This window comes from Plodia interpunctella, chromosome 2 (genome assembly GCF_027563975.2).
Source record: "Plodia interpunctella isolate USDA-ARS_2022_Savannah chromosome 2, ilPloInte3.2, whole genome shotgun sequence".
Classification (NCBI taxonomy): Eukaryota; Metazoa; Arthropoda; class Insecta; order Lepidoptera; family Pyralidae; genus Plodia; species Plodia interpunctella.
In genome coordinates this window covers 10,981,615-10,987,893 of record NC_071295.1, presented here as the reverse complement: position 1 = coordinate 10,987,893, position 6,279 = coordinate 10,981,615, and the positions used below count along the sequence as shown (strand labels likewise).

The 6,279-nt window shown below is 34.3% G+C and overlaps 1 non-coding gene across 1 annotated transcript; it reads right to left on the bottom strand.

Annotated features, from left to right (window-relative positions):
• Positions 1-2,758: 2,758 nt before the first annotated feature.
• TRNAH-GUG (transfer RNA histidin (anticodon GUG)) lies at positions 2,759-2,830 on the bottom strand. The gene has a single exon. It is a non-coding gene; the product is annotated as a tRNA-His (tRNA).
• Positions 2,831-6,279: the final 3,449 nt, after the last annotated feature.

The window sequence follows — 6,279 nt, the reverse complement described above, 5'->3', positions numbered from 1 at the left end:
GTCCCTTAGTCGTCTTGTACGACATCCACGGGAGGATATGAAGTGGCCCTATTCCAGAGCGGAACCACACGCCACAATCAGTACGGAATAAAACGGGAAAAAAATACTGAGATTAATAATTTTCGAAATATAAATAAGAATATCGACCCTTTCTGTCACGTATCAATTGACTAATCATCTGAGACCTGAGGGGTTAGTGCGGGTTTGCATTTAACTTCTCACCATCGAGTCGACTCGCAGCTAACCAATCACAGTGTGCCATTGTGACACAACGACAACCACATCGCAATGTGATTGGTTCGCTGCGTCTCACTTCGAATTGATTCGATGGTGAGAAGTGAAACGCAAACCCGCACTTCGCCCTCTGATTCTGACCTGGCAACTCCGGTGTGATTTCAAAGACTAACGTCAAAACAAGGCATAGACAAGCTACGCTTTACTTCATCTTAGGTGGTCCAACACGTGGCCGTATAGCGTCGCAAATCGTTATTGATACGTACAGTCAGCTGAAATAAAGTCTTGATTTTAGAGTAAACTAGCTTTAGCCCGCGGCTTCGCCCGCGTTAATTTGGCACGGGAACAGTTATTTTTCCGAGATGAAAGGTGACCTATGTCCTTCTCCATATTTCAAACTACATGTATGCAAAAATTCAATAGGGCGTGAAAAGGCAATAAACAAACAAAGTTACTTTCGCATTTGTAATATTAGTTAGGATAGATAAGTAAATGAAAAATAAATTACGATGATATTTATTTCTTTGAACGCAACTGTAAGAGGGGAAATTTGCATTAATTTTTCAGATTAAAAAAATTCAGAATATATGAATTTGTTTATGTTCGGAACTGAATTTATTTTCAAAAGCATGTTTACTTTTAGACCCATCGAAAATCAATGGTGTAAATAGAAACACAAAATATCGCGCAGCCATTTCAAAAAAGGTCACCTTCAGCCTAACATGCAAATCTTCTTCATATTTTTAAAGAATCATGCTTTTCTTATTTGCATTTCGGGAGTTCAGATCAAAAATGAATTTATACATTATATTGAAGTAAACACCTCCTCGATTCAATGGCGTTTCTGTTTTGTTTTATATGTTTTGTGTAAAATGTTCAAAATAAATCACAACCTTTTTAACCCTCCTGGATAATGATTTATCTGGCTGACTGTACGTACCGAATGCCAGCCGAATGACACTGACAGTGACGGGGTCACGGGGGTCGATGAACTCTTAATGATGCACTTTAATTGCCGTAATGGGCGGTATATTCATAAAACAGACTATGTTTCTTACATATACGTTATAAAAACGAAGAGAAATGAATACACATCTAACAACAAAGAAGTAGGAATAATATTAATATTTATCAATTATCTTGCTCGTAAAGTTAATAGCACATTTATAGATACTTTTCTCTTTCTATAAACACTTCTCGAGTTTTACCTCAGCAGACAGACAATGTACGTGCTTCTTTACCTTAATTCCCTCGAGGACAATATTCCGCAGGTAGGCCTCTTGTCGGGGCCCTTTACGCGTGCGGAGTCTGAGGCGCTGATTATTCCAGCCAGCCAGATGATTATTCTATTTCGAAAGAAGGTTGAAGTCAGACAGTTCATCATAAATCTTCAAATTCAAATTCAAAATTCTTTATTCAATTTAGGATGATATACATCACTTATTGACGTCAAAATTACTTAAACTAAGTCTACTGCCGGCTTCCAAAGCGCAGGTGAAGAAGAAGCGGCGCAACAAACTTCACCGCAGCCTTTTCTCCAAGGACGTTAATTAACAAATATAGATCTTATACATACGTCTTATTCTATAAACGAATGTTAAAAAAGGCTTTTTATAAGAGGGGCCTTGATGCCTTGATGGTGAAGTCACTAAAGAAACTACAAGTACATTTAGTGTTTATTTTTTATTCCGGATTGAATGACCTCACTTCGTAGACACGAATTTAGTTTTTTGAACCTTGCTCATCTTAAATTCGCTTCACAGGGTAAAAAATAAAATGTATAAATCCAGTCACATAAAGGATTACACGATAATTAAATTACACTATAATTGATCAATGTCATTTATTGTATTTTTCAATTCTCAAGTTATTTTTTTATCAAACAGAATACTGTTATAAACACTATAGCACCTAAAACCATGTAAAGTATGACACTTTTTGACTACAATCAAGGTAAACGTGATGATTCTAGCTGTCTTTAAACACCCTAGATATAATAATTATGTAGAACATTGTTGTATGTCTTTACGGGCGGGTCTTTATTTATATTTCTGTGGCAATTACATAAGCTCCTTATAATTTTTGACTATTTACATTTGAAAATCAGTGTTTGGACTTACTATTTCTTAAAATTTTTGAGCATTTCGATCACCGTCATTACCCTTCTTCAAATTTCAACAAAGACAAGAATATTTTACTACACTAATTTATGAATAAATAATCTGTGACTTTATTTTGAAGACGACGGTAATGACGGCGGTCAAAATGCTCACAAATTCACCCTTTTACCTAATTTCATTAGAGACTGAAGAAGAGAGGCCCTTAGCAATACTGAGACATCTATCTTTCTTGTCTAAACGTTTACTGGTTTCTTCCTCAATCATTAAGCGTGGTTATTAACCACTTGATCCATTGGATTGACTGGACCAGCTATGCTTCATATTCATAATATTAACTGTCTTTACTGTTTCCTTCCAAAGCCATTTGTAATTAAAAAAGTATGCTCCACCGTGACAGTTTTCACTGCCGTGACCAGGATTCGAACCTGGGTTACTACGGCCACAACGTAGGGTCCTAACCACTAGACGATCACGGCTGCTGGAGCTGGTGACGATGTTGACGAAATTCTGTAAGACATTTACAAAACGTACCACTTTCACTAACCGACACGGTCTGCGTAACCGCTTGTAAAAACTAATAGTAGCATTTTTTTGTTTATTTAAATAGCTGTTACCTGAGATATCGTTCGTGGTTAAAAGTCTAAGCTTTTCCCTGAAGATTTCCATTTCAAAATGCAAACACTTTTAATGCACGCCGCCTCGTTGAATTATTTAGATCTTTTGGGATTTTTTATTAATATTATTTCTTAGTAGGAGACGCCAGTGCAAGGTATCAGACGGGTGGGACCAGCGGGCCAATTCCTCGATACATTTTGGAAGATCGAGTAATTTTCAATCAATAAAAATATATTTTAAATAATATTGTTCAAACAACAACGCGGAATCTTAAATATACTTACTTAAGTTTTTAAGAAAAGAATTAAAGAGTATTACCTCTCTCTGTCGTGATGAATTGTAGATATAAGTATGTATATGTAAGTTTATATAGATTGGTATGTATATATTTATATGTATGTAATTTTAAGTAGGTTTATTTCGTTTTGTTTAGTACACGCGCATTTTACCCTTTCTTCCTTTTTCCTCTCTCGGGTCTGCTGGAAGAGATTTCTTTATATAATTATATATTTATATATACATTTTCAAGTATTCTAGCATAAATTAAAAGATATTAACTTAAAATGGGTTAAGTGACTAACTGTATTTCCGATATGCCTTTCAGCGGATGGCAGACAGATCGCAGACACAGACGTCGATACAGAGATGAACCATAGATCTATAATTTGCTACATATCACTTCAATAGATCTGGGTAAACAAAAAGTGTCGTCAACTAGTCCATCAATTGATCTGTTTAGGTTTTCGTACGCCTTTCCCAAACGACGCAAAATAAATAAAAAAGTATTTGAGTGGAACAAAAAGTGGAAGATAATCCAATTTTGAAGATTTTTCGTAGAATGAAGCCGTGTTTTACGATACGACTGGGGATAAGGAGATTATCGGTTCTATAAGTAATTAGTAAGAACGCGGTATCTATCCAATATATATCTATGAGTTACACTAATGAGTGGCTATTAGGAAACTGCTCGACGTAGATTGGATTTCACCGATGCTATGCGAAGCGACTTTCCGTGTTTGCAGGCATTAGAATGATTATTCTAATGCCTTATTCTAATTTAATAACTTAAGTCTATATGAGAAGAAAAATAAAATAATAATGCATGCGTTCATAGACAAAAAGAATTTAATATCTATTAAGTATGTATATACAATGGATTTTGTCTCAGTTTTATGAATTACAGTTTAAGTTTCTTCCCAGCTTTTTGGGGATAATTTGCTTTGGTAGAATAAACCCGATATTCATTAAAAGTTAAAACATAGTTATGTTTTGTTACGTGATAGTAAGTATAACATAGTACTTTATAACATATGCCATTGGAAGAAAGAGACAATACTATACTTTAGATTAACATATGTTTTAACTTTTTAATTAATATTAGGGTAAGTATTTATTTCCCATGGCTAGGTAAAACCTTCCTATTTTTTGTCCCTTCCCTGTGTCGTAAAAAATATACTATTTATTTGAATACCAATGGGTCTCGGTTGCTGATCAGATGATACATCATACTTATTCCCAATGGAATCACGATGCGAAAGTCTAATCTCGAAGAAAAGCTGAGATCAAATTGATGAATCCGTTTTTGATGAATTTTTCTCTAGAGAAAATATTTAATTTTCTATATTTTCTTCGATTTTCTGGATTGATAAAAATTTATATAACTTTTTTCTCTTGCAAATTTTTCAGTATAAATGTGTATTTTATTTCGGCATTTGTATTATCAAAGTAACAAAAATGTTTGGCCATTACTAGATAGGTATAAGCGCATAAAATTAATGTTTTCAAGAGTTGCTGCAGTTTTTAAAGATGTAATTTTACCTACCTGTTATAACATTAAAATAATAAAATCTTTGTTTTATTTTTTATTTTAGTCATTTTTTATTTATTTCACGTATACAACGTATATAATACCTTCCTCTTTTAGTTTAAAGCACTTTATTATTTTTAATTACTTGTAGTTTAATGTGTAGACATTGTAACACATTAGGTAAAAGTGGAAAAAAGGGAGAAACTATATGTTACTTACATATAGTAAAAAATATATTAGTAAGTACTAAACTCTAGCTAAACAACCACGTAATTACCAAGTAACGAATGAATCAAATCATTAGCAGATCGTCCATAAAAACGGAAGTACCGTTAAAATATTGTTAAAAAAACAAAAGCTTGATAGTATTATAACAGCGGCCTTAATTACTTCAGCTTAGGAGGCTGGATTATTACCACAGCCATCACTCAGCTCCTACACTTGAGTTGCCACAGATATAGAAGGAAATAGAATTGTCATTTTAGCAAATTTTATACGATACTAGATTTTGCCCACGACTTCGTATGTAAGTAAAAATCCGTTCCCCGTGGGAATTTCAGGAAATCCCTTCTTAGTGCTCCCCTACACTGTCCTAGGAATCTACGCACCAAATTTCAGCTTTCTACGCCCAGTAGTTTCGGCTGTGAGTTTTATAGTTTTATATATATAGATTAAGGATTAACTTATTTATTTCGCGTCTATCATGATTATCATGAAGATTATTGTTTGATAATTAGTGTTTGATTAAGAATATTTGTACAACTTCAAATATATCAGTAGTAAGAAAGTTAGTTCATGCGATAAAATAAATATGTATTGCCTTTGGCAACTAGTAAATTGAGTAAATGTTAGTTCTTCTTTGGCAAATGGTTGTTAATATTAATACTCAATATTTAATGCATCCACAAAGTTGATATGGTGTTATATATAAAATAAAATTACATTTCTTGGCCTAGTCGGGCTCCACAATTGTGATAGGACAGAGGAGATAGCACTCGAATATAGAAATATATATAAAATTGCCAGTTTCATTAGAATTCATATTAAATACCTACACATATATATATATATTTATGAAATGTTGGCTCTGTCTATTCAGTTACTCGGTCTATGCCCACAAGTAATACTCAGTACTTGTGGGCGTGTCCAACGGGAGATCTGCGGTAACTGTCGTACGTTTGATACTACAATTAACTGATTATCGAGATTCGCGGGTGACTGACCTCCGCCCACGCCATATCCGGGTAGAGAATTAGAAGATGCGAGGAGGTTTTGATTTTTTAAGTGCAACTTCGTTTCCGCAATCTGTGGGATTGTTTTCGCAAATTGGGACAGAAAAATGTGACAAGACGTCAAGAAAGGAGCATTATATTATTAAATTATCGTTTTTTATACTAATCTCTATTATCTTCGCATTTTGCTGTTCGTGGTTGGGGACTGCAATGGGGGTGGAAGTTTGTGTTCCACTTTCGCAGAGAAACTCACGCGGGCTTAGTCGCGGGC